The following is a 27,575-nucleotide window of genomic DNA, read 5'->3' on the forward strand; positions in this document are numbered from 1 at the left end:
TGGGGAAAATGATTTCGGATATGAAGAGGGAGGGTATTCCTGACCAAGGCAGGATGTGGGCAAGAGGTCGGCGGTGATAGACGAGATCGAGGTACAGTGAGTAGGTTGGCATTATTCATTCATTCATTCAATCATATTTATTGAACGCTTACCGCTTGCAGAGCACTGTACTAAGCGCTTGGGAAGTACAAGTTGGCAACATATAGAGATGGTCCTACCGAACAGTGGGCTCACAGTCTAGAAGGGGGAGACAGAGAACAAAACAAAACATATTAACAAAATAAAATAATTAAACATAGTAAGCGCTTAACAAATGCCACACACAAAAAAAGTACTGTTCCAAGCACCAGGGGGACATACATTAGAGTGAAGTGTGTGGGCAGCGTTGTAGTAGGAGAGCAGCAAGGTGAGGCGGGAGGGGGAAAGGTGATTGAGTACAGTAAAGCCGGTGGTGAGGAGTTTCTGTTTGATGCGGAGGTGGATGGGCAACCCCTGGAGGTTCTTTGAGGAGTGGGGAAACATGGACTGAACATTGTATGGTCCATACAAGGGTGACAGTGAGGGGTGGGTGGGGAAGAAAGGGGGTACCAGTATGGAGCAGATATCAGTGAAGAAACTGGGGAAGCATCCTCCAGCCTCCTTTCTCAGTGGCCGCTAAAAAAAATGGACCCATTTGAGATGCCATGTGACCTCTGATCAGTAACATGGAGATGATGTTGGGGTGGTTTGGTGTGGAGGAGGAGATTTGTTCTTGCAAGGCAGAGCTTAAATGAAAGATTTTTAGAAGTCACCCCAGTGGTATTTATTGAGTGCTGACTGTATGCAGAGCACTGTTCTAAGCGTTTTTTTGTGGTATTTGTGAAACAGTTACTGTGTTTCAAACTGTTTGAAGCATTGGCGTAGCTTCAAGTTAATTAGGTCAGACACAGTCCCTGTCCCTTTTGGGGTTACAGTCTAAGTAGGAGGGAGAACAGGTACTTATTCCTATTTTGCAGTCGAGGAAACTGAGGTGCAGAGAAGTTAAGTGACTTGCCCAAGGTCACAAAGCAAGCAATTGACAGAGCTGGGATTGGAACTGAAGTCCTCCGACTCCCAGGCCTGTACTCTTTCCATTAGACCATGCTGCTCCTCTGCTTGGGAGAGTACAACAGAACAGAGTTGGTAGGCAGGTTCTCTGCCCATAAGGAGCTTACAGTGTAGAGGAATGTGGTACGGGAACCCAGTTAGATTCCTCCTAGTCCAGTAAGTAGATCTAGGTATGATAAGTTTTTACGTTGAGGATGTTGTCAGGCTAGAGTTATGTTGGATTCTCATAAATGGTGCCAATGATATGCCATTTAGATTATTGTTTCCTCTGGAGTTTGAAATAAAACTAAATTTCTAATTTTAGATCATAAGCATCCATCACCCTTTTTTTCTTAGATTTTGTGTGGAGTAATTGCAGAACTCTTGTTCAACTTCAAGAATGTAACTTTCTTCCTTCAACCAATCTCTTGCCAGCTGTCTCATAGGAACGCTTCTGCCAAGGCAAAATTGACTCGTACTGAAAGATATTGGCAGGTCTGAAATTTGTGTGCACCTGACATTTTCGTCCATTTTGGGGAATTTCGGGAAAGGAAAAGCCTTCTCAGACATCCTCTGCTCATAAAGTAGAAAATGCTAAGGAGTCCAGGGCTAGAACTTTTAGAATTCATATTGTAAAATTTAAAATAATTATGTGTTGCCATACTGTTTGTGTAAGTGCCCCACAGCATTTATGTACCTGTCTATGAATTATTTACTCATTTTGATGTCTGCATCTGCCTCTCCCGCTAGACTGTAAGCTCGTTTTGGGAAGGAAACATGTCTACCAATTCTGTTATATTGTACTCCCCAAGCGCTTAGTACAGTGCTCTGCACACAGTCAGCGTTCAGTAAATACCATTGATTAATTCTACTAGGAGATCTTCGAAAAAGTCCTGTCTCGTAATTCAACTCAACTTGGGGATTCGTTTATGTGTGTCTCTGTCTCACAAACACACACATGCACACACAAACATGAGGAGAGTGACATGTTTGGGCACAGGCTGACTTAGTCTCAGTCCAGGACTAGTCAGCATGGCTCACTGGAAACAGCCCGGGCTTTGGAGTCAGAGGTCATGGGTTTGAATACCGGCTCTGCCAATTGTCAGCTATGTGACTTTGGGCAAGTCACATAATGTCTCTGGGCCCAGTTACCTCATCTGTAAAATGGGGATGAAGACTGTGAGCCCCCTGTTGGACAACCTGATCGCCTTGTAACCTCCCCAGCACTTAGAACAGTGCTTTGCACATAGTAAGTGCTTAACAAATGCCATTATTATTATTATTATTATTATTATTATGGACCTCTACTTGAGAAAAGCACATTCACTGGTGTTATCAGGGGTCTATTACGACAGACTAAATTTCTATTAACTCATCCACCCAATTCATGACTGAACAGGAATTACAAATTCTGTTGGCACTGGAAGACTATAACTTTCAGTAGCACCTAGGCCTCTTCCCACCCTTCCCACCCTGCTCTGACCATTAGGGAGCAGGGAAATCAAAGTTGCAAAAAAGCCTCAGGGGTTCTCTTCTGTCTGATCTCCCTGGATTCTCACACAGAACCATAGAACTGCAAGGGCTTCCAGAAGTCATGTAATCTACCCACCTGACTTCACCCAACCCATCTCAATTAGAGATGCAGAAGGAAGATCCATCTCAATTGCCAGTTCCAGGACCAGACAAACCTTCCTGTCAGGGAGTTTTCCTTTCTGATTAATCTAATTCCCTCTTGCTGCAAAAGCCCACTTTTTGTTCTAGCTTCAGAAAGGAAAGAACATCTGATCATCATCCTCCCCATTAGAACCTCCAAAGTCTTAATCTCGGCTGAAGTGATTTTTCTGAAGGTGCTTCCGTAAGTATTATGATGATGATGACAGCTTCGACTTTTTCTCACTACCCCAAACAAAATGAATATAGTTTACTGCGTACTGTTTAATTTATAAAAGCATGCTCTGTAGTCTTCAACTAGCACTCTCAGTTCTTCCATAATGCTGGTTTTCAGGATATGTTTAGGAGGCTGAAGCGGAGGCTATTGATTTTGTTTGGTGTTTAAGCAAAATCAAATAAAAAATATGCGATCGAAATCTTTTAAGGGATACCAGTGAACTCTCAAACCTGACAGTGCCCTTTTTCTAAAACAACTGAAACAAAACCTACTAAGGCTAATATAATAAATGGTGGAAACTTTTTAGTCAATCATTTGTGTATCATAGGTTGTTAAAGGACAAAGCAAACATTTTTATGACTGATCACGTCATGTCATGATTTTGTGACTGGTTCACAAGTTGTTTGAGGTGATTTGTTTATGATTTGGATCTGGAGTTTATTCCGTCAAAATCCCCTGGGCTCCGTTTTCACATGGGACTACAGAACAACACACCACAACCCCCTCTGGGCTTCGGGACTTTGGGCACATTCCTCCCAAATGATAATATGTGAGTGTGTCGCGCTGGATGCTGGGGATTTAAGAGGAGATTAGGTTTCACACGATAGTCCCTGAAGATAGAAGAATTCCCCTCATCCCTCAGGGAAGAAAGAGCCTGGGGAACCATGGCATGAAAGGAGAATGGTCCAAACTACGCCACTGTCAAAGATGATAATAACCATCTGTCAGAAATTGGGGTATTTCATTGGGAATCTTCTTGTGGCTAATTTTACTTAATGATGACAATGATGACGTACACAGTGTTTACATAGTGATTTCTCTATGAGTCTCCAAGTGTCTGAGGCACTATCGAATTGATTATGCGTAGTGTAATTGTGCGTTTGATGCCACTCCAATATTAACATTGATATTTATTGAGCACTTACTCTGGGCAGAGCACTGTACCAAGTGTTTGGGAGAGTACAATACAGTAGAGTTGGTAGACCCAATCCCTGTCCACAAGGTGGAGCGGACTGGGAATCCCCAAGGGTAATTGCTTGTACTCAGAATAGCGGAGTTCTCTCTTTCCTCCTCAGCAGGGGTTTCGAGTCGGGGCCATCTGAGCCTGCGTTGATAAGATTTGGCTGTCACCCTCCCGAGGGATTTTCTTTATAATAATAATAACAATAATAATAATAATAATAATGGCATTTTATTAAGCTCTTACTATGTGCCAAGCACTGTTCTAAGCTCTGGGGAGATTACAAGGTGATCAGGTTGTCCCACAGGGGGCTCACATTAATCCCCATTTTACAGATGAGGGAACTGAGGCCCAGAGAAGTTAAGTGACTTGCCCAAAGTCACACAGCTGACAAATTGGCAGAGCTGGGGTTTGAACCCATGACCTCTGACTCCAAAGCCTGTGCTCTTTCCACTGAGCCACGCTGCTTCTCTGCATGTCTTTATGGACACGGTCCATCAGAACTTCCTCCAAACCCAGAAAAGATGCAAATATGGGACCTGTTTGGGCATGCTTGCTGGGCCAGTGTGTGCATTTCTGTAATAAGACAGGGATTGATATCTTCAGCAGGTCACAGGTTAGGTAAACAGCCATCCCTCGGTTCAAGACTCTCTATGTTCAAATGTTTGTTTATATGGAACTCAAAAGGTTAGGTTTTGCCTTCTTGACATCCCCTGGGAGCTTTCCTGACCACAGGCTAACCTCGTCTGCTCCTGAAGAAGTATGTATTTTGTGTAGGAGGTGGAACATCCCCTTCTCAGGCAGCAACCCCCAGATTTATTCTGGGAGCCCTTAAGATTGGTTCAGTTTCTAGGGCTGGCCTGGGAACAACTCACCTCTCATTTAAAGGGAACCAAGGTTTCAAATCATTTTAAATTTGTACCTTCTCTCCCCCTCGTCCCCCTCTCCATCTCCCCCCCCCCCCCGTCTTACCTCCTTCCCTTCCCCACAGCACCTGTATATATGTATATATGTTTGTACATATTTATTACTCTATTTATTTTACTTGTACATATCTATTCTATTTATTTTATTTTGTTAATATGTTTGGTTTTGTTCTCTGTCTCCCCCTTCTAGACTGTGAGCCCACTGATGGGTAGGGACTGTCTCTATATGTTGCCAACTTGTACTTCCCAAGTGCTTAGTACAGTGCTCTGCACACAGTAAGCGCTCAATAAATACGATTGATTGATTGATGTGTAGTTTAATATGAGGCCATGAAACTCAAAAATCTTTCTCTTTTTTCTGCAAGAGGGGTGGGTGGGAACATCTGGGCAAAAGCAGACAGGTTGGTCAGCTCCTTGAAAACAGTGAATCGATAAATTGGTATTTACTGAGCGCTTTTGCGTGCAGAGCACTTGACTGAGCACTTGGGAGAATTCAGTAAAACAGAATTAACAGATACGTTCCCTGCCCATAACAAGCTTTCCTTCTACTCCATGAACGCAGGACGGATGTTGGTCAGTTGCCCAAAACTCCTGCCCATGTACTAGGAGTGTATAACCATCACCATCTATCCTGCACTCCACCAGATTTCCCCGGGCTGGCTTCTGCGCATCGTCCATGCCACCACCAGCATGGCTCCTTCTGTACCCTTGCCACCACTCCTTCATCTTCTCCTCCCACCCACCACCCCCCTTCATTTGATGAGGCCCCCAGACCCACAGCACTTATGTATGTCTCTGTAATTTATTGATTTATATTAATGTTGGTCTCCCCTTCTAATAATGATGGCATTTATTAAGTGCTTACTAAGTGCAAAGCACTGTTCTAAGCGCTGGGGAGGTTACCAGGTGATCAGGTTGTCCCACGGGGGGCTCACAGTCTTCATCCCCATTTTTCAAATGAGGTAATTGAGGTGCAGAGAAGTTAAGTGACTTGCCCAAAGTCACACAGCTGACAATTGGCAGAGCCAGGATTTGAACCCATGACCTCGGACTCCAAAGCCCAGGCTCTTTCCACTGAGCCACGCTGCTTCTCCCTCTAGACTGTAAGCTCGTTGTGGGTAGGGAATGTGTCCGTTTATTGCTGTATTGTACTTCCCAAGCACTTAGTGCAGTGCTTTGCACACAGTAAGCACTCAATAAACCAAATGATAGCTTACATATGATATCTGTGGGGATTGGGAAAGGATGGGTATCAGTGTGCTTAGGTTCAGACCCAAGTGCATAGGCTACACAGAAGAGAGGGAAAAAGGGTGGCTATCAGTCAATCAATCATATTTATTGAGTGCTCACACTGTGTGCAGAGCACTGTACTAAGCGCTTGGGAGAATACAGTATAACAGTTGGTAAGCATGTTTCTTGCCCACAGACTAAATGAGAAGCTAGTCAGGGAACCCTGCCCCGAAGCTCTATGCCCATTTTTTTTTTTTTTTGCCCTCCCACCCACCCACGGAATTGGCACCTTGTCCCAGTCTGGATGACACAGTCCCCACTGAGATAAGATTTGTGTCCAACATAGGGCTTGCCTCTTCCAGATATAGGCCCCCAACATCGGAGTTATCTACAGGAAAATCATTTCATGAAATACGCCCACCTCATAGACACAGCCAAAGTCCAGGATGGCCAAGTGATCCTGACATAGTAATTTATTGATGGCCTTAAAAGTTCTTGGGATTCTCCTGAGTATGAGGCATCTCATTATTGTTAGGAAGTGGGAGTAGACTCACTGTCTGTAGAGTTTATAATAATAGGTTATTGTTCTAACCAAACGTATGGCAGGACCCTTCACCCTGCTTCCCTAAGAATATTCTGTATTGTGGGGAAAAAAAATGGCTTAAATCCTAGAATGTGTTTCTCTGGTCAGGCATGTTTCTTCGTTTTTCACCATTTGCCCATACTGCTGTAGCAGCCAGGCACTGTGTTGTTGTTGTTGTTTTATTCATTAAGTTCTTACTGTGTGTCAAGCACTGTTCTAAGCGCTGAGGTAGATGCAAGTTAATCGGGACGAACACGGACCCTGACCTATGTGGGTCCCACAGTCCAAGTAGAAGGGGGAACAGATGAGAAAATCGAGGCCCAGAGTAGTTGTGACTTGCCTAAAGTCACACAGCAGGCAAGTGGCAGAGCTGGGATTAGAACCCAGGTCCCCTGACTCCCAGCCCCATGCTCTATCCATTAGGCTAATGGTGCTTCCCGACTATGTTATTAATGCTGTGTTACTTAGCTGTTCTGAACTACTTTTAAAAAAGGCTCTGTATAATATGTGGTTAGATGGGGTTAATGTTGGGGCACCCAGGGGCCTCAGGGACCCCTCAAGGCTTTATACTAGACCTCAGAGCCCTCACAGGTTTCAATATCTGGGGACCGACCCAGGCCCTCCCCCATGTGGATCAAAGTGTTTGCGAGGGTCCTGGAATCAGTTTACCCTCTCTGAAGCTCTCTGAGGTTAGAAGCAGACTTCCTGGGGGAGTTCCAGATCACAGAGGGACATGTGGGCTGCAGAATCCTATGGAAGTGCTAAAACGGTACATTCTACTGGAAAACTGTAAAAGTTGTTATGTTGTTTCTCACAGATCTCCTGTAAGCGGGCCAGTTTTGTACTTCTTGTTTTGCTTTTGCTATTCAGAGAGGTTAATCTAGTTGCCCAAGTTAAACAGCAAGAAGGAACTGTCAATAGAATGCTTGAGCTGCTGACTCATGCTCCTTTAGACCATTCTTCCTGCTGTTTGAATTTGGGTAGTTGAACCGTGAGCTCTTTCCACCATTGTCATGTTAGCATTGTGAAGCAGTGTGGCTCAGTGGAAAGAGCACGGGCTTTGGAGTCAGAGGTCATGGGTTCAAATCCCAGCTCCACCACGTGCCAGCTGTGTAACTTTGGGCAAGTCACTTAACTTCTCTGGGCCTCAGTTACCTCATCTGTAAAATGGGGATTAAGACTGTGAGCCCCCTGTGGGACATCCTGATCACCTTGTAACCTCCCCAGCGCTTAGAACAGAGCTTTGCACATAGTAAGCGCTTAATAGATGCCATCATTATTATTGTCCAAGTCTCCCACTCTGCCCTAGTCATTCATTCAGTCATTATTTATTGAGCGCTTACTGTATGCTCTAGAGCACTGTACTAAGCACTTGAGAGAGTACAATACAACAGTAAACAGACACATTCCCTGCCCACAACGAGTTTACAGTCTAGAGGGAAAGAGCTATTTCAGTGACGTTGGCATGCTGTGCCATAAACCCGATAATATAGGAAGGCAGCGTGGAAACAGCATAGGACTGGAAGCCAGGAGACCTAATAATATTATTAGTATAGTTATATAATAGTGTGTATTATATAATTATAATGTTATAATAGCAATTATATAATATGTGATGCATGTGCTGCATACCAAGCACTGCGTATAAACACGGGTAGATACAGGATAATCAGGTTGGACACAGTCTAAAGGGGAGGGAGAAGTCAGCACTTAGAACAGTGCTTGATGCACAGAAAGTGCTGAACATATTGCCATTATTATCATCAACGGACATAGAAGCCCCATTTTATAAATGAGGAAACTGAGGCACAGAGAAGTTAAGTGACTCGCTCAAGGCCACATAACAGACAAGTGGTGGGGCTGGGATTCAAACCCAGGTCATCCTGCTTCTCAGATTAGAAGAATCTGAGTTCTAGTCCTAACTCAGCCACTGGCATGCTCCGTGTCTTGGGGCGAATTACTTTTTCCTGTGTCTCAGTGTCTGTATTAGCAAAATGGGGATAAGATACCTGCTCTCTCCACCTCTTTGATCGTGAAGCCTGCTGGGTCAGGGATGTGTCCAGTCTGATCATCTTTTAACCACTCCAGCGTCTAGTATATAGTAAGCATTTAATCAACGCCATATTGCATTACCCTCGGGTTTCAATCAGGGGTCCTCGATGTGCCTTCCAAAGCCATTTGGGACAGTGCAGGTGGCACAGTTCTAGAAACAACTCTAGATGGATGACAGCTTAGAGTTGATGTTGGGCACATCATATCAAAGTCCAGCTGTCGGAGCCCATCGTAATGAAGACCATCGGTCTGAACCCCTAAATTCCTTTAAATCATAAGACTTGACTTAAACCCAGGGTTTTGAGGTCAGTCAGCATTCAATCAATCACGTGGGACATGGACTGTGTCCAACCCGATTAGCTCGGGTAGACCCCGGCGCTTTGTACAGTGCCTGACACGTAATAAGCACATAACAAATGCCGTAGCCGGAATGGGACATAATAATAATAATAATAATAATAATAGCATTTATTAAGCGCTTACTATGTGCAAAGCACTGTTCTAAGTGCGGGGGTGGTTACATGGTGATCAGGTTGTCCCACAGGGGGCTCACAGTCTTAATCCCCATTTTACAGATGGGGTAACTGAGGCCCAGAGAAGTTAAGTGACTTGCCCAAAGTCACACAGCTGGCAATTGGCGAAGCCGGGATTTGAACCCATGACCTCTGACTCCAAAGCCCAGGCTCTTTCCACTGAGCCACGCTACGTCCGAAGCCAGCCTGAGAAACTTCTCTCTCCTAAGCCAAGCGCACCCATTTGGTAGGAAACGTAGCATTCTAGGAAATGAGACTGTCAGAGGACCCAGGCAGTAGCTAGGAAAAGGGAGGGATTGAGGAGACTGAGAGTAAAGGAGTCGCAGGGGGGTGAGGGGTGAAAGTTGAGGTTTTAGAAAATCTCTATAAAAATAAAAACAAACCATCCATCTTGCTTGCTGGCATTTTACCCTGGCGGTGCACTTTGGGGATGCTGCCCTGATCTCTATCGAGCCTGTTAGGCTGAAACCTAATCCAAGTGAGCACTTACTGCTGCCAAACTTCTCCGGAGTCTTCTCTGCTCTCCCAGAAGTGAGTGACCCACAGGGATCTTTGCCCTGAATAGGAACTTGGCATCCTCCATGGGAAACTGCCAACTTGTTCACCCTGACAAGACGTGGGTTTCAACCAAGAAAAGAAAGAGGGCTTGAAAGAAAAGAAGGAAAAAAAAAATGAAAAGAAAAGGCTGGTGTGTGTCCTCCCCTCTAGCCATTGAACCTTTTCAGAAGGGTTGTAAAAATTATACGAACCCCATCTAAGAACTGTTACAACAATGTTTATCACCAGCATTGGAAACTAAGACAATAATTTTATAAATAATTGTAGATAGCAAAGATATGGGAGAAAATAGCATAATTAAAAAGAATTTTACAAGACGGGCAGTTCACAAAGATGGATGGAGTAACACAATACGTTAAAAATATCTGTGATTAACACAAACACGAGCGAGCAGACGGAAAACATCTGCCTGGCCGGCAGACCATCGGGAAGGCCCCCGCTGTCATCCTCCATTGAAGGGAAATGGAGCGATCCCATCCCAGCTCCGTTACGTCACCCAGCGACTGGCAGCAGGACATTTCCTCCCCAAGGCTGAGAAGGAGGAAAATGGTCCCTGGGTTGCTCCAGGTAACAGAAGAGGACTAATGGAATCCGTTGGGACCTGTTGGAAAGGAAAAGGAAAGTCAGGCAATTTGATTCCTCTAGCAAGAAGGTCCTAACTTGCTCCCCGCAGCACTTATGTACATATCCATAATGTACATTTTAATATATGTACATACATACATATATATTAATGTACGTATATTAATGTCTGTCTCCCCCACTAGACTGAGCTGAGAAGCAGTGTTGCCTAATGGAAAGAGCACAGGCCTGGAGTCGGAAGACCTGGGTTCAAATTCTGGCTCTACCAATTGCTTGCTGTGTGACCTTGGGCAAGTCACTTCCCTACTCTGGGCCTCGGTTACCTCATCTGTAAAATGGGGATTAAGACAGTGAGCCCCACTGTGCCCAACCTGATTAACTTCTATCTACCTCAGCGCTTAGTTCAGTGCCTGGCACCTAGTAAGCACTTAACAAATGCCATTAAACAAAAGCTCATTGTGGGAAGGGAAAGTGTCTACCAACTCTGTTATAGCATACTCCCCCAAGCGCTCAGTACAGTGCTTTGTACACAGCAAGCACTCAATACCATTGATTGATAGGTGAATTTGCTTTTTCAGCCCTAGGGCTTGTTCGATATAGGCTCTCTTCCAGTGCGGTATATAGAATCCGTGGGGTGGTACTAGTCCATGCAGCCTTGCAGGTAGAGTCATGAAATCGTTCAGCCTGTAAACATTTTCACTGGCCAGCAAAAGTTTTCACTAGCCTTTCCTGTCAGCATCAGAGTGACACTGTATTAGAAGGCTGGGAGTATAATTCACCTGAAATAAAGAACAAATGCTGTGGATCCATTTGTTTTTCAAATGATTTTTAATTGACCCAGAATAGGATTCCATTCATTCACATTCATCACTTTATTTGAGATCTTTTTTGATAGTGTTCTTTTCCGGATTTCTTTGGTGTCTTCATCCCACCCACTCCCTTCTGCGTCATCTTTGCACCTGGATTTGCACCCTTTAGTCACTGCATCCTTAGCCCCACAGCATGTATGTACATATTGAGAAGCAGTGTGGCCTAGTGGAAGGACCATGGGCCTGGGAGTCAGAGGACCTGAGTTCTAATCCCGGCTCTGCCAATTGCTTGCTTTGTGACCTTGGGCAAGTTACTTAACTTCTCTGTGCCTTGGTTTCCTCAACTGTTAAATGGGGATTCAGTATCTGTTCCCCCAACCTTCTTAGACTGTGAGCCCCATGTGGGACAGGGACTGTTTCCAACCTGATGAATTTTTATCGACCCCAGCGCTTAGAACAGTACTTGGCACATAGTAAGTGCATAACAAGTGCCATAATAATAAAATCCATAATTTGTTTATATTAATGTCCATCTCCCCCTCCAGAGTCTAAGCTCCTTGTGGGCAGGGAATGTATCTCCCAACTTTGTTACAGTGTACTCTTCTAAATGTGTAGTACGGTGCTCTGCACACTGCAAGCACTCAAGTACTGTTGATTGATTGATTGATTGGCAGGGTCTTTTGGGGAAAGAAAATCTTAGGTTCAAGAAGTGGCACTTATTGAGCTCTTACTATGTGCAGAGTGCTTAGGTTGAGGCGAAGCTCTCAAATATACCTGTTTCCTTCCTGAAGCCTGCACCAACTTGCATGGGTGTTGTGGAATTTGAAGATTTTTTAGTACTATTCGCTCTCCTCCCTGATTCTTCCACATGAAAGTTGATGATGAAAGTTGGAGTGCTGATTCAATCCTGCTAGCGGGACTGGTCAATAAAGGCTCAATAAACAATTTAGTGTTGTTTAGCCTTTAATCATCATAATTGTGGCATTTATTAAGCGCTTACTATGTGCCAGGTACTGTACTAAGCACTGCATTAGGTACAAACTAATTGGGTTAGACAAGGTCCCTGTCCCACATAGGGCTCACAGTCTTAATCCCCATTTTACAGATGAGGTCACTGAGGCCCAGAGAAGTGAAGTGACTTGCCCAGGGTCACACAACAGACACGTGGTGGAGCCAGGATTATAACCCAGGTCTTTCTTACTCCCAGGTCTGGCCTCTATCCACTAGGCCACACTGCTTCTCAAAGAGGGGACCAATTTTTGTCTCGTACACTTCTATAAGACTGCAGGAAATCTGCAGTATTTTGCCAAGTAGTGACAGTAGACTGGGCCCAGTATCTCCTGCGAGGGGAAGTGGAGTGTTGCATTCTATTCGAAGCCCTTGTTAAGGAAAATTGGCTTTGTAGTACCCACCCTGGGTCCAGCATCATATGTGTTCACCCAACTGTTTCTTCCAACAGCACCTTGCCCAAAACCAGACAGATACACAATAGTGGAAAGAGATTCTTTAATTCTGCTATCTCCCCCCAGACTGTAAACTCATTGTGAGCAGGAAATATGTCTACCAACTCTCCCAATTCTATAATCTCCCAAGTGCTTAGTACAGTGGTCTGCCCACAGTAAGGGCCCAACAGAGAATACATCGGTTTATTGATTGATTGTTCCAGCCAAAATGCATTCTGGGAGTGCAGTTTCATTCTGGCCCAACCGTGATTTGCTCAGTAACTCTAGGGCCAATCAATTAACCACTCTCAGCCTCAGTTTCCTTATGTAATCTGTGGGTCTAACAGCAGCTGACTTAATCCCAGACTAATTTATGGGGATATAATGAAGTAAAAAATTAAATCAAAGCTTTAAAGGATCTTAAGTGTCTTGGAAATTTGAGATGTATTACTCAAAACTATCCATTTGCTGTTGGAACATGTATGGGGGGTGGGGGAGTGGAGGGCGGGGAGGCAGAAGGAAAAGACACAGACTCAGCTCCTCAGCCTTTCGATGGCCTCGGCAGGTGGTCAGAGGAATGTGCACCCAGTGTCAACTTTTATTAGAGGAGAGGGAGATGTTGTCCTGTCCTCCCTCTTTTTTTTCCTTTTCCCAATTGGTCCGTCATTCCCACTTTTGGGGGGAGGGAGGGAGGGAGGCGGGGTGGTGGTGGTGTGTGTGTGTGTGTGTGTGCGCGCACGCACACACGCGCATGTGTTGTTTTTAGAAGGGAGGGAGGTGAGCGAGCGGCCAGCTCCTTGACAGGACGGTTGTAAAACATTCATAAAACCTTTATTGGACTTGCCACCCTTCCAGATAAATATTTTCCAACTTTATGGGCTTGTTTTAGGGTTTGGAGTTTAATAGTGGCTTTGTAGCTGCCTTAAAAAAAATTTCAAATAGCATTTTGGCAAAATCACCCTCGGTCCCCCATCCTTCGATCCAACCCCTCAAGACAGCCAGGCATTTTCTTTTTTTTCTCCACAACTCTAAACTCCTTCCCTTTCCACTTCACCTGTTCTCCTCACAATTCTAGGGTAGATGTAAAACAATAAAGTAAACTCCCACTTGGGTTATTGCCCTGGATTTACATTTGATCTAAAGTTTGGGATCCAAAGAAGGAAATTGAGATGCAAATGTCAGTTAAGTGTTATCAGTGTAATCAACCATATGAGACTTGGTCCTAGTATGTGATATCCTAGTACGTGAGGTGTTGGCATTTCGGGCACCTGCCGTAGTAATTTTCCCGCCTGCTAATGTGTTTGAGTAACCCTCAATACATTAGTGGGTGTCAGTGTCCATGGTGAAGCCGGTAGGCTTGGTTGCAAAGCTAGACTAATAAAGTAGCTTTGCAAAGCTCCAAGCAAGGGAATCCTGTAGTAGAGCCTCCATCTAGTTTAGATGTTGCCTGGCCCACCCCCACCCCACCCTTCTCTCTAGGATTCCATGCTACTCGTTTCCTGTATTTAATAATTATGGTATTTGTTAAGTGCTTACTATGTGCCAGGCATTGTACTAAGTGCTGTGGTAGATATAAGCAAATTGGTTTGGACTCAGTCCCTGTCCCCCATGGGGCTCACAGTCTCAATCCCCATTTTACAGATGAGGTAACTGAGGCCCAGAGAAGTGAAGTGACTTGCCCAAGGTCACACAGCAGACAGGTATCAGAGCTGGGATTAGAATCCATGACCTTCTGACTCCCAGGCCTGTGCGCTATCCACTTGGCCATGCTGATGCTTATTGATGAACCCTCCAACAGGAAGGTGACTAGCTGCCCTAAAATGGACGGGACAGTTACACTCTGGGGAGTTCTGTCTCTGTCTCACCTGACAGGCCAATGAGGGAACCTGGTAGGGTCCCGCTATCGGTAAGGATGGTGGAAAGAAGCCCTCGGGGCAGTAGCAGCAGCTGAGGCTCGAGAGACATGCTGAGGCTGGAAGGACAGTGAAGGACAGAGGTAGCGGAGGCGAGACCATTCCTCTCCGGGGAAGTGGATGTGTTTATCCTGGATAGTTGAGGATACCCTTTAGTTCTGAGGCCCAGGGCTGGAGAGAGCCATGTGGGTGAATGCTCCATCTAATGGCTCCTCAATCCTTTACTCCGTTTTCTATATCTCAAGATGGTGTTTACTTTTGTTTCTCACGATTCTTGACATGTGGTCAGTTTTGTATCCACCCTGACTTCTGGGTCTTTTACGTTGGTTGTGGCATGTAAATGGTCATAAGCAGCATGGCTTAGTAGAAAGAGCATGGGACCCGGGTGTCACGGGTTGGGTTTGAATCTGCCACCTGCCTGTTGGTGACTTGGACAAGTCACTTAATTTCTCCGGGCTTTGGTTTCCTCATCCGTAAAATGGGGATTCAATACGTCTTCCCCCTCCCACTTGGACTGAGAGTGCTTTGTGGGACAGGGACCCTGTCTGACCTGATGGTTTTGTATCTACCCCAGAGTGCTTAGTACTGTGCTTGGCGTGTAATAAGCGCTTAACAAATACTATTATTATTATCATTATTAAGAGCCTAAGCAGTGCCATTACAGGGTCAGATCAATGATTCATCCAGCCCAGTATTTGTTTTATTGTTTTGTTTTAATGGCATTTATTAAGTGCTTACTATGTGCAAAGCACTGTTCTAAGTGCTGGGGAGGTTACAAAGTGATCCAGTTGTCCCACGGGGGGCTCACAGTCTTTTAATCTCCATGTTACAGATGAGGGAACTGAGGCCCAGAGAAGTTAAGTGACTTGCCAAAGTCACGCAGCTGACAATTGGCAGAGCTGGGATTTGAACCCATGACCTCTGACTCCAAAGCCCGCGCTCTTTCCATTGAGCTATGCTGCTTCTATCTCTCTCTGATAGTGACAGCAAGATGCTGAGAGTCGGTGAGTTGATTTTCTCCTTGACATCCACCCTAATGATTAGAGATAAGTTATCTAACAATCAAGACAGTCACATTGACACAGCCCCTAGCCCACACTAACTCTGTCGTACTCTTCCAAAGGCCTAGCACAATGCTCTGCACACAGTAAGCATTCAGTAACTACCATTTGATTGATTGATTGGTGGAAAGGCAGAAGTATGAAGAAGGAAGATTTTGTTGGATTCTAAGGTTGGATGAGCTATTGGAAAGAATTTTCTGACATGGTCGATGAATCCTGGGAAAGGCTGCTGGGGAATCTTTGCACCTGGGGCTGTTTGACAGAAAGCCATCTCTCTGGAATGCCTCAGGTGCCAGCCTGCTCAGAGGCAAGGTGCTGGATTTGACAAAATGTTGAAGTCCCTTCCAAATTTATGACGCTAGAGGATTTTGATCCGTGGCCAACTGGTGCGAGGATTAATTTTGAACAAACTGATGATGAAAAGCCCAGGTGGAAGAAGAGGTCAAAGAGTTTTAGTCACCCAGGAGCACATGCTTCCTTTCAGTTAAAAAGCACCCTCAGTCCCCCCAAAAACGGTACAAAGGCAGCAGCGGTTTGGAAACTCCCATGTTCTCATAGCCCCTGCCCTGTTGTTATTCTCTGTGTTTAAAATAACAAAATAAAGGTTATTTTGGGTATGAAACAATGCCCTGGACTTTTCAAAACTATATTTCCGTGACTTTTTCCCTTTTCAGCACTACCTCTTCCCGAGGGCCAACTCCTAAACCTGACCACGCCTGAATTTGAGTCCTGCCCTTTCCCTAGGCTCCTGAGCCTTACCCACTTCTGGCAGCCCTCATATGCTCCTACAGCATTATTAACCTGGGGATTTATAAGCTTTCAAAGACAAAAGCAGGACCTTAGAAGTAACGGGAAGGTGAATTAATAGGGTTAATGGACCTAAGTCACCGGTTTCTTATATCTACGGTGTGGATGAGTATGAACGCGATGATGGGTGGGAATATTGTGAAAAATACAAGGTACTGTCACCAAATAAAAAGCATTGCGCCTAACAAATACCATTATTATTAACAGGCACAGTTGATGCAGTTTTCTTTGCCTCTGGCCCCCATCCTTCCACCCACAGGTCAAGGAGCAGAGGAGATGAAACCAGGCAGCTATGCGAACTTCCCTCCGAAGTAGCAATCCCAATTAATCAATGTATTTATTGAGTGCTTAACTGTGTGCAGAGCACTGTACTAAGTGCTTGGGAGAATCCAATATAACAGTTGGTAGACACATTCTCTGCCCACATATTTATTATTCTGTTTATTTTATTAATGATATGTATATATCTATAATTCTATTTATTTATTCTGATGCTATTGATGCCTGTCTACCTGTTTTGTTTTGTTGTCTGTCTCCCCCTCTTCTAGACTGTGAGCCCGTTGTTGGGTAGGGATTGTATCTATCTGTTGCCGAATTGTACTTTCCAAGCACTTAGTACAGTGCTGTGCACACAGTAAGGGCTCAATAAATACCATTCAATGAATGAATGAATCAGGGGAGACCAACATTATAAATAATGACATTTATTAAGCGCTTACTATGGGCAAAGCACTGTTCTAAGGTCTGGGGAGGTTACAAGGTGATCAGATTGTCCCACTGGTGGCTCACAGTCTTCACCCCCATTTTACAGATGAGGTCACTAAGGCACAGAGAAGTTAAGTGACTCGCCCAAAGTCACACAGCTGACAAGTGGCAGAGCTGGGATTTGAACCCATGACCTCTGACTCCACAGCCCGTGCTCATTCCACTGAGCCATGCTGTTTCTCTGAGCTCTCCAAGTGCATTTCCTCATTTAGAATCCAGGCCATGGGGAATGCAGGCTCAGGAGTACCATCCGCAGAGGGGCCAAGCCGGATTCTGGTGGCTCCACAGTTGGTGATGGACGGTTACCACCCACTTGGTTCAGCATCCAACTGTAGTCCTCCAGGCTTTTCATTTCTGAGGGGCAGCTGCCACCCCTGTCTCTGCCACCATCGTCCAAGCCCATGGCCCTTGAAGGCAGAGGGCTGCACACTTGGCCAGAGCCCTGATACCAGAGAAAGAAATGACTGCTGCTGTCGCCAAAATAAAAAGGGGTCCAGAAAAGATGGGCATTTTTTTTTCTCCTGCTCCGAGCATTCACAGAGGGTGGCAGGAGAGGGAAATCTCCATCTGGTTCTTGTTTGAGTTTGTTTTCTTTTCCAGGGGTGGCAGCTGGCCTCTACCACTGTCTTTGCTGCTCCCCACTCTGGCCGGGCCCACAGCTTTTAACTTTGGAGGGCTTTGGGCTCATCCAGAGGCAGGTGCGGAGGAGACATTTTGGAACTTTCCGCAAGGGCCAGATTTTCGACGCCCAGTCCGATCCAGAGCCACTCCAATGCACGTTTGGGTTGGGTCCGATCCCCTCAGACCCTTTTTTTTTTTTAAACTTCCTAGTCCCATCTCTGCATCAGGGAAATACAGATTGGAGCTGAAACTAAAGCAAAAAAATTTAACTAGATATTCCTGTGGTTTAGTGGAAAGAGCACGGGCTGGGGAGCCAGAGGTCGTGGGTTCTAATCCCAGCTCCGCCACTTATCAGCTGTGTGACGTTGGGTAAGTCACTTCACTTCTCTGGGCCTCAGTTACTTCATCTGTAAAATGGGGATTAAGACTGTGAGCCCCACGTGGGATAACCTGATTACCTTATATCTACCCCAATGCTTAGGACAGTGCTTGGCATATAGTAAGTGCTTAACAAATATCATCATTATTATTATTGTTATTATTAGGTATTCTTTCTCTTCCTCCCCACTTCCTACATGCCTGGGCTTATAATGGACAGGTGGCAGGAAGAGGGGGATGTTTGGAACCCAAGTGAGCTTGGTGTTACACTGCTTCAACCTGAGCTTACAGAAATTGGGATTCCCCAGGTAGGATGGATTCTACGTAGGGCTCCCAGACAATTTAGTTGATCAGTCTTGAAATGAGACTCATGCCCTGACTCTAGGCCCAATCCTTTAATACCTACCCTCAGAGAGGAATGCATGTGTGCATGTGTAGCCTTCTCATTGAACCTTGATCTCATGAGTCCTGCTACTGACCTCACACCCACATCCTGCCTCTGGCCTGGAACACCGTCCTTCTTCGTGTCTGACAAGTTCCCTCCCTGCTTTCAAAGCCTTATTGAAGGCACATCTCCTCCAAGAGGCCTTCCCTAAGTCCTCCTTTCCTTTTCTTCAATGCCCTCTCCATCTCCCTGACTTGCTCCCTTTATTCATCCCTCCTCCCAGCCCTGCAACACTTAGGTACATATCTGTAATTTATTTATTTATATTAATGTCAGTCTCCCCCTCTAGACTGTAATCTTGTGTGGGCAGGGAATCTTCCATGTTGTTATAGTGTACTCTCCCAAGTGCTTAGAACAGTGCTCTACACATAGTAAGTGCTCAATAAGTAGAATTGACTGACTGGGACAAATTAGAGGGGAGGAGGAAAAGTGGGGGAAGTGGGGAGGGAGTGGGTGGCATGGGGGAGATGGGGAAAGGAGGAGATGGTGGGAAAATTGGGAGGGGGGGAATAGGAAAAGAAGAAAGGGAACTGGGGAAAAAAGAAGGCGGCCCTGGTAATGAGGAGGGGAGAAGAGAACAGGTGCGCGAAAGAACCACACAAATCTAAAAAAATCTTGTTTTTTATGGGTCTCAGTGCTAATAATTATCTGACAAATTTATATGTGGTCATTTTCCAAGGAGCTCACAGCATGTGTCATAGAATTTCTTTGCCTGGAGGTAGTTGTAGTATTTATTATTTGCCCGCTGGGGACAATGCACAGTAGTAAGCAGCTTGGGAAGTACTAAACAAGGAAGTGATACATTCCGTGCCCTCAAAGAACGTCCACTCTATTGGGGAAGACAGACATAGAAATGTTTCCAAGTAGAATAGACTAAATTACTTGAATGTACATACAATTGAATAAACATAGAAGATAATGAGGGTGGCTATAGGTAAGTTCATAAAAGCATAGTACAGGACTCTGAACACAGTAAGCACTCAATAAATACCATCGATTGATAAGTGCTGGAAATTGCTGATGGGTTTTTGTTGGGGAAGGAAAGGGTTAGAGTTGAGATGCTTTTAGGGGAAACAACTCCCCAGGATAATGATTGGATTGTGTGATAGGATTGTTATTGTGATTATTATGGTAGTTGTTAAGTGCTCACTATGTGCCAAGCACTGTTCTAAACACTGGGACAGATATCAGTTAATCAGGTTGGACACAGTTCTTGTCCCACATGGAGCTCACAGTCTAGAGGATAGGGTGAAGAGGTATTGAATCCTCATTTTACAGATGAGGAAACCAAGGCCCAGAGAAAGTGTGACTTGTCCAAGGTCACCCAGCAGGAAAGTTGCAGAGCCGGGAGTAGAACCCAGGGCCTCCGACTTCCAGACATGTGCTCTTTCCACTAGGCTGCGTTGTATCTCATAGCAACCAGACATGCACAGTAACAAGGATGATGATTTTTATGTAGCGAATAACTCATTTGAATAGTCATGCCAGGCATACATAGCACCCGAGTGCATGCCAGTCCTGCCTAGTGGACGGCATGGGTGGAGAAGAAAGTGACCAGCATTCCTCGGCCTTCTTAACGGCGCTCACGTGAACCGCATGGGATAAAATGTGAAGCCCAGTGTGCTCTTGCTCGCTGAGGCCTGGAGGCCAGCGTCTTGGGTCTCTTGGTCTTTGGGTGTGTCGTCAAGGAGGGGCGAGGGTCTGCAAGGGACAATAACAAGCATTTCCCGCTGTCTGATAACTCCAAGCCACTCCAGGCTAATAACTGAAGACCGCCGGCATCCCATAATAATAATAATGATGGTATCTGTTAAGCACTTACTATGTTCCAGGCACTGTACTCAGCGTTGGGGTGAATACACGCAAATCAAGTTGGACACAGTCCCTGTCCCACGTGGGGCCCACAGTCTCTATCCCCATTTTACAGATGAGGCAACTGAGGCACAGAGAAGTGAAGTGACATGCCTGAGGTCACACAACAGATAAGTGGCGGAGCAGGGATTAGAACCCATGACCTCCCGACTCCCAGGCCCGTGCTCCACCCACTACACCATGCTGATTCCCCTGCAGTCGAGGAGCAGGGAGAGGAGTCGTGGGGGATCCCGGTTAACAGTTTGTATGATTTAGATGCTGGGAATTAATCAGCAAAGGCTTGGAGGAGGAGGAGGTAGAATTTTAGGAGAGCTTTGAATGTGAGGACAGCTGTGGTTTGTTGGATTTGGGAAGGGAGGAAGTGAGCAGAGGTCGTGTATACCAACTCTGGTGGATTGTATTTTACTAAGTGCTTAGTGCCCCTCTCAGGATCTCATCTGGAGAGTTTCCAGTATTCTATTGGTCTTGGCTATGGGATGGAGAGTCAAGCAGAGGCATACCCATTCCATTCCTAGCTTGACCAGTGGTTAGTGAGTGGAAGGCAATCTGCTACAAGTCAAAACTCACCTGAGCTGGGCAGCAGCAGCAGGGTAGAGAGTTGAGGGAAGAGACTCAACTTGACTGCGCAGAAGAAGGCAGCGGTAAACCACTTTTGTACCTTTACCAGAAAAGCTCTGTGGATACACTACCAGAACGATTGCAGGTGGAGAGGGGGCATTCTTGAAGAGAGGTGTCCATGGAGTCGCTATGGGTTGGAGATGACTCAACAGTATAAGTGCCTAGAAGCAGCGTTGCTCAGTGGAAAGAGCATGGGCTTTGGAATCAGAGGTCATGGGTTCAAATCTTGGCTCCCCTAGTTGTCAGCTGTGTGACTTTGGGCAAGTCACTTAACTTCTCTGTGCCTCAGTTACCTCATCTGTAAAATGGGGATTAAGACTGTGAGCCCCCCATGGGACAACCTGATCACCTTGTAATCTCCCCAGCGCTTAGAAAAGTGCTTTGCACATAGTAAGCGCTTAATAAATGTCATCATTATTGTTAGTAGTACAGTGCTCTGCACACAGTAAGTGCTCAATGAATACCATTGATTGTTGTTGACTGATTCCAGGCTGAAGGGAACTAGTGTGAGCGATGGGTTGGAGGCAGTCCTGTAGAAGTACAATTGCAAGATTGGCTAGGGAGGAATGAAGTTAGGAAATTGGGGAATAGCAGGTGAGGAGAGCAGATAGGTCAGTTGGGGCCTGATGGAAGAGAGTATTGAAGCCAATTGTGATCAGTGTTGATTTGATGCAGAGGGATTTGGGAAACCAGGGGAGGGCTTTGAGGAAAGGGCAGATGTGAGCCAAGCGATGCTACAAGATAATCTGTACAGCATTGTAGAGTTTAGATTGGAGGCCTGTAGCAGTAGGTTAGAGTTCTGTGCAAAGGCATGATATTGGATTAAATAAACTCACAAGATCCCTTCCATCGCTCTGATTATCTCATTCGCCCTCAGAGATTTTTTTTGGAGGTGCAGGAAAGGTCAGATTGCAGGGGTTCATTGGTACTGAGTCAGAGGTCATGAGTTCAAATCCTGGCTCTGCCAATTGTCAGCTGTGTGACTTTAGGCAAGTCACTTAAATTCTCTGTGCCTCAGTTACCTCATCTGTAAAATGGGGATTAAGACTGTGAGCCCCCCGTGGGACAACCTCATCACCTTGTAACCTCCCCAGTGCTTAGAACAGTGCTTTGCACATAGGAAGCACTTAATAAATGCCATCATTATTGATTATTTACTGGAAAACGAGTGATGGAGTTTTACTCTAAGTGGGTTCTCTGCCTCCATTCTCAGGATACATCAGTGGTGCACTTCCTTGGTTTAGGCGTGGGTATTGGGGCACTAAGAGATGACTGCTATGAAAGATGGCAACACTAGACCTACTACTTCTAAACACTTTTCAGCACACGAACATGGAGCCATATCGGTTGCTTACGAAGTATAATCAAAGAAACAAAAGTAATAATGATCCCGCTGGCCTGAATGTGCCCTTGCCCTACATCCCTGGAAAGTTAGGTTGGTTCCAGACAGCTGGTGTCTTCTGGGATGAGGGTTCCTGAACCATCTTGGGAAGGACTGGTAGGATCCAGACATGCTTGAGTCTTCTGACAGGCCTTTGGGTGACCTTGGTGGAAGGAAGGGGTGAATCTAAGGAGAGGCGAGACAGGGGATTAACTTCTAAACTTGCCAGATGGCCTAAGATGTCTACCTCCACCCCCTGGAGCAACCTGGGATGGAGTTCAATCAATCGGTGGTATTTATTGTGCGCCTGCAGTGTGCAGAGCACTGTCCTTAAGCGCTTGGGAGAGTACAATATAATAGAATTGGTAGACACATTTCCTGCCCACAAAGAACGAGCTACAGCTAACTAGTTAAATGGTGGGTAGCATATTCAACTTTAACATTCCCTGGATAGACCCTACCAAACCAGAAGGACCACCCTCGGGGGTTTTAAGTCTGCTGCTGCTACTACTACTATCAGTCAGTCAGTCAATCGTATTTATTGAGTGCTTACTGTGTGCAGAGCACTGTACTAAGTGCTTGAGAGGGCACAATATAACAGACACATTCCCTGCCCACAACAAGCTGACAGTCTAGAGGGGGAGATAGACATTAATATAAATAAATATATGTGCATGAGTGCTGTGGGGCTGGGAGAGGGGATGAATAAAGGGAGCAAGTCAAGGTGACCCAGAAGGGAGTGAGAGAAGAGGAAAGGATGGCTTAATCAGGGATATTTGTTGAGCACTTACTGTGTGCAGAGCCCTGGACTAAGCACTTGGTAGAGTGCAATAAAAGCAAAAGACAAAGTCTTTCCCTTCAAGGAACTTACAATTTCAAGGGGGAAAACAGGGAGACACAAATGATTTACAAAGAGTGGGGATCAGGAGAGAGAACAAAACAACCTCTGAGAATATCAGCAGTATGGAAAGATGAGTAGATGAGGAAGTTAGTGAAAGATATGTAGTGTAAGCAAATCTGAAATTAGCTTGATTGCTTTGCAGTGTTAGGAATCAGGTATTTAACCTGTATTGCTTCCAGGTAAATGGCATGCAGTATGCCCTCTCAATTGAGCAGGTCAATTAATCAGTCATCAATTAATCAGTAGTATTTAATCATTCATTCAGTCGTATTTATGGAGTGCATACTGTGTGCAGAGCACTGTACTAAGCGCTTGGAAGATTTCAGTATAACAGAGTTGATAGGCCTATTCCCTGCCCACAGGAAGCTTACGGTCTGTGGGGGGTGGGGGGCGCATTAATATAAATAAATAAATTATGGATGTATATAGTGCTGTGGGGCTGAGGGTGGGATGAATCAAATGTGCTATTCCAAGTGCAAGCAGATGAATTTTGAACTGGGAAGTCATTCTCAAAGCTAGACATTTTGTTCCCCAGCATATCTCAATTCTTTCCTCCAAGAGGCCTTCCCTGATTAAACCCTCTTTCCCCAACTTCCTTTTCCTCCTGCATCATATATGCACTTGGATCTGTACCGTTTGAGCACTTGGATTCACCCCATCCTCAGCCCCACAGCGCTTATGTACTTACCCTTAATTTGTATTAATGTCTGTCTCCACTCCTAGACTGTAAGCTCATTGTGGGCAGGGAGCATGTCTACCAACTCTGGTATATTCTCCCAAGCACTTAGTACAGTGTTCTGCACACAATATGCACTCAATACCACTGATTGATTGTTAGGAAGGACCTTGTATCAGGTGGTTTTTCCTCATCACCTCTAAAAATATGAACATTGTTTAAATGTCCCTGACCGTGGGTTAAGATTTTGTTATTTGTGTTTTAAAAATCGGAATTTAGTTTCAGCAGGTCTGCACACCCGAAGCTCTATCAATGGGTTCCCATCATTTAATCATGAGAAAGCACCTCCCAACTCAGCTCTCAGAAGTTATTACGCATTTCTACTGGGTGGTCTGTGGAAATCCTAGTGGCTTAAAATTTCTTTGGACACTATGCAAATGTCTTAAGTATTGCAGAGCTAAGAACTCAAGTTGGCTTTTCAGTGATTTTAGAGACAGCTTGCCTGGATGCTCACACTTAGGAATGTCAATCTCTATGATCCCTGGCTCCATATAAGAATGTTAACCTCCATTGCTCAGATGTCCACAGTGTACTGCATTGATACCTGCTCCCTTTTCTTTAAATTCATCCATCATTAGAGTAATTGCCTCAGAAAGGCAGGTGCTTTGCCTGCTATTTTCTCTCTGTGGCGTGGGTAAATGCGAAAGTTTAATGTGAACTGCCTTAATTGTTATGGCTATCGCCATCGCCCAGCTCATCAGCTCACCTTTAAATCACAGGTGGTTGTTGTCCTTTTATTTAATATCTCATCATTTGAAATTTCTTTTAATGTAGTCTTCGGGTTTATGAATTAAGCTCATGGACAGATGCTCCTGACTTCCCCCTCCCACCTGCTCTTTCCGAAGATCTACTTTGAAGCCTAATATAGAAAATGTAAAGTGCATTTTTGTCAGACTAAGAGGAAGGGAGGTTTTAATGTAAACCCCATGTGCCTCATAAAAATAAAAACTCTTTTCCCATTATTCATCATTTTCCCCAGTCCTCCTTTTTCTAATTGTCTAAGCGTTGTAGTCTGAGTTCTGTCAGAACAAATCCTAAATTCTCCCTAATTGAATTCTCACTGGTGAACTGGTGAAGTTCCCTGCACTGAAGAACTCAGTGTCCTCACAAGGCTGACTGGATTGGATGCTTTCTTTGTTCTTGAATCGCCACAGCTCCTGGATTTTGAGCTTGAAGAGTGTTCTGGATGATAATGTGCCCCCCACCCCCTACCCAAAGCCACCAAGTTATTTCATCTTCCCGCCATCACCAGTCTCACAGATAACCACATCTCTTTGGTGATCCATTTGTCCAATATAAGTGGTTTTTAATCTAGAGTTGGGTTTATTCAGCTCTTATAAAATCACAGCCATCTGGTTTGTACCCTGAGGGCTCCATTGAATCAAACAGCATTTCTCTCTTCACAGGCTTTCATGAACATGAGCCAGTAGCAGTATAGGGTTTAGGGGTTTTCGTTTGGTGATGGGTAAAGTCATTCACCAAACTGCCGTGAGAGAAATTTTTCAAAGCTAAACTGTCTTGGGAAAACAGAGAAAGTGGACAAGCTCTAAACCCCAATTTCCATTGACTTTTGACCCCTCTGAATCCAAACATTCTTTTGGCGTGTATTCCAAAATTGACCTAAGCCAAAGGCCAGGAGTCTTGAAATGTCTTATTTGCTGTTATTTTGAGGGCTACTATTGGAACCTTTTGTTCCTGGTGGGAATGGGCGAATTGGAGGTGGGAATTAATGTTCATGAAGCACAAATACGGAACACACAGTGGAAAATAAAATTGAAGGGGAACCAGGCTAGATATCCCTCCTATGCCCCACTGCCAAATGGCTCATGCCTTTCCAGTTGCTAAAAGCTTCATGTTCACCCAAGGCCTACTCTTAACTCATCCCCCGAAAGGAGAAGCCCAGAACATTCTTGCATTGGAAAACTCCATTGGATCAGCTTCCTTGTGTTTCCTTTGTATTGGACTCTCCCAAGCGCTTAGTACAGTGCTCTGCACATGCTAAGCACTCAATTAATTATGGTATGCTGGAGATGGGCCAAAAGCTCCAACTTGCATCACCATTATTGTGCTGTCATGTTATTCCCTAAAGTGGCCACCTTCAGGGTGTGGTGGATGGGAAATGAGATCAGCATTCCACAATTTCCACATGCAGAAATAAACTATGCCATAACAGTCTTGGAGGTAAGGATGGTGTCTCTCATATGGACACTTCTATTTTCAAACTAGTAAAAGGAAATTATTCCAATAGAAACTCATGATGATAATAATTAGAGAATCACCAAACACCCATTTCCCCAATCGCCATGATTTCCTCATGACTTCATATCTAAGAAATTACAGGGCTGGGTGTGGGTTGCTGCTGCTGCCACTGTTAAAATTAATAGAAAATACAATAGGCTTGTTTTCATGTTGCATTTTTCAGTTGATGCAGTGTCCAGCACTAGTTTTTAAAAGACCTTGCCCACCCTAGATTTTAGTACAGCTCTGGGCACATAGTGAACAGTCCTAGCTACTCGGGAGGCTGAGGCTGGAGGATCGCTTGAGTTCATTTTTTCAGTGCTTAGAACAGTGCTTTGCACATAGTAAGCGCTTAATAAATGCCATTATTATTATTAACAAGTACCATTATTATTATTAAGTCATAGGGAAGTTTCAAATATATCCATAGATACTCTGATCTGGAATTTCATTTTGTACCCCTGAGACTCCTGAAGAAACCTTCCCTCTCTATCTTTTCTTCCCTTGGACCTTTGGTCAGGCCCTCTGCTTTTTACAATCTCCTTCAGTAGAGTCTTTGTTGCCGAGAATTTCCCCTGGGGCCATTGCCCGTGTTTAAATTCCCATTTCTAGTTGCTAATGTATGGGCTGTTCTGTTAAACAACTTTTCCTTTCTGTGCCATTGTCTGCATGATGTCTACTCATTTTATTTGGTTTGTACCTCTCTTTGGTAATTGAAACTTGTGAGCCTTGATGTACCATTAAGTAACTCTGTGTGGATTTTGAATTAGCATCAATTAAATAGGAAGTGGCTGGTCTATCCATCTGCAAATTTCCTTCTCAGAACCACAAAGCATACAGTTTGTCTTTCTTTCATTTCTCCTCAAGCCATGTGTATGCGTTTAATGAAGTTTTTCCTGTTAAACACAACTTCCTATGTCATCAGAGAACTTTAAAGTTATTAAAAGTGTAACAGAAGTTAGAACCCTTTACACTGCAAGTGCATTTGGGTGGAGATTTATGCACTTGAGTCAAAAACTATTGGGTATGAAACAGTATTTTTCAATCATCCAAATAATTCACCATGCTTTATAAACAAGTAAATAGAATGATTGTGTTTTTCTATATCAAAGGCTAACAGAGGCTATTAGACTCCTCCAAGGGCATGCTAAGAACTGGGAAGACGATCCAAGACCCTCCAGTGCCCCATTCCCCACTGCTCCCCACCCCC

General features: G+C 44.8%; 1 protein-coding gene and 1 non-coding gene across 2 annotated transcripts in view; both read left to right on the forward strand.

Annotated features, from left to right (window-relative positions):
• EEFSEC (eukaryotic elongation factor, selenocysteine-tRNA specific) overlaps positions 1 to 27,575 on the forward strand; it is a 319,718-nt gene that overhangs the window by 255,801 nt on the left and 36,342 nt on the right. The gene's annotated exons all lie outside the window — the stretch shown is intronic.
• Positions 20,911 to 21,048, forward strand: LOC119920444. Its single transcript, XR_005448190.1, has one exon. It is a non-coding gene; the product is annotated as a small nucleolar RNA SNORA7 (small nucleolar RNA).

The sequence above is a fragment of the Tachyglossus aculeatus genome, chromosome X1, assembly GCF_015852505.1.
Source record: "Tachyglossus aculeatus isolate mTacAcu1 chromosome X1, mTacAcu1.pri, whole genome shotgun sequence".
Classification (NCBI taxonomy): domain Eukaryota; kingdom Metazoa; phylum Chordata; class Mammalia; order Monotremata; family Tachyglossidae; genus Tachyglossus; species Tachyglossus aculeatus.